This window comes from Myotis brandtii, unplaced genomic scaffold, assembly GCF_000412655.1.
Source record: "Myotis brandtii unplaced genomic scaffold, ASM41265v1 scaffold274, whole genome shotgun sequence".
Lineage (NCBI taxonomy): Eukaryota > Metazoa > Chordata > Mammalia > Chiroptera > Vespertilionidae > Myotis > Myotis brandtii.
The window spans coordinates 1,881,575-1,882,754 of NW_005360425.1; the positions used below are offsets into that span (position 1 = coordinate 1,881,575).

Consider the following 1,180-nt stretch of genomic DNA (forward strand, 5'->3'; position numbering starts at 1 on the left):
CCACTGCACCCGGGCAGGCCAAGCAAACACAGGCCCACGCCAAGGAGCCGGGGAGAAATAGTTCACAAATGAGAAAAAGCTGCTTCCGAGTTGGGCCGAGATTTTAAAGCCCAGGCCGCAGGGAGCTGAGGTCACCTGCAAGCGGGGCCGCCTGCTGGACACCCCGGGCTGGCAGGGGCTTCCGCACAGCAGGAGGGAGCAAGCTTGGGCAGCAGCCGGCAATGGCCTCAGCCGCTGGGATGTTCCTGCTGGATGCCCCCAATCCAGCTTACCTTTCCGGTTGAGGGGCCGCAAAGGTCCCAGCAGAGGCGAGGCCTGAGGACGAAAGAGAGAAACAGTGAGGAAGGTGCCAGAGCCCGGGAAGCCTTCTGCCCTAACTCACAGCCACCCCGGTGCCTGCCCTGGGCTTCGTACCAACAGCCCCTGCTGGAACATTGGCCCCAACCTCAGTCGCTCTCCTCAGGAAGCCAGGAGGCGGCTCCCTTCATTCATTTCATGCAAACTTAGCCGTGTCCCCAGGGTGCCTGGCCCTGACTTGATGGAGTGCCTCCTGTCCCAGGCCCAGGCTGAAGAAGCCCCTTCTGTGAGCCAGCGTTCATGCTAGAGAAATCCCTTCTATGTATCAGGCCCTGGGCTGGGGTGCCCCTCCACAAGCTAGGGCTCCTGCCTGGAGGAGCTCCTACTGTGTGGGGAACCCTAGGTTGGGCTTTGGGACACAGAAATGGCCCAGCCCCATGCCCTGTCCTGCCCTGATTTAGCTGGAAGCATCAGACAAGTGGCCACCACGCAATTGGCAAAGATCTCTGGGCTGTGGGAACACAGAGCAGGGAACATTGCCTCCCCTCTTGGTTTCCCCAAAAGGATTCATGTGGAAGGGACACTGGAGCTGGATCCTGAAGGGTGAGTAGGAGCTGAAAGGCAGACAAAGTAAGAAAAGACATTTCTGGCTGCTTGGAAGTAGGAAGCTGCTTGGCAGATCCAGGGAAGATCCAGGAGTGCTGTGGGGTTGAAAGGACAAGCAGGAGCTGAGAAAGATGAGGCAACCTAGTGAGGAGCCTTGAATGCCATGCTTGCATTCCTCTGGAAGGCAATGGGGAGCCATGGAAGGTTGTTGAGCAGGGAGGTGATATGGTCAGGACCTTGAATAGCCAGGTCCCCATTTCTGCCTCAATCAACCATG

The 1,180-nt window shown here is 58.4% G+C and overlaps 1 protein-coding gene across 1 annotated transcript in view; it reads right to left on the reverse strand.

Annotated features, from left to right (window-relative positions):
- The window catches only part of COL8A2 (collagen, type VIII, alpha 2), a 15,632-nt gene extending 15,278 nt beyond the window's left edge, over positions 1–354 (reverse strand). Inside the window, exon 1 of the mRNA XM_005868587.2 lies at positions 273–354. The gene's annotated coding sequence lies outside the window, so the exon portion shown is untranslated. The remainder of the gene's footprint in view (positions 1–272) is intronic.
- Between the last annotated feature and the right edge of the window lie 826 nt (positions 355–1,180).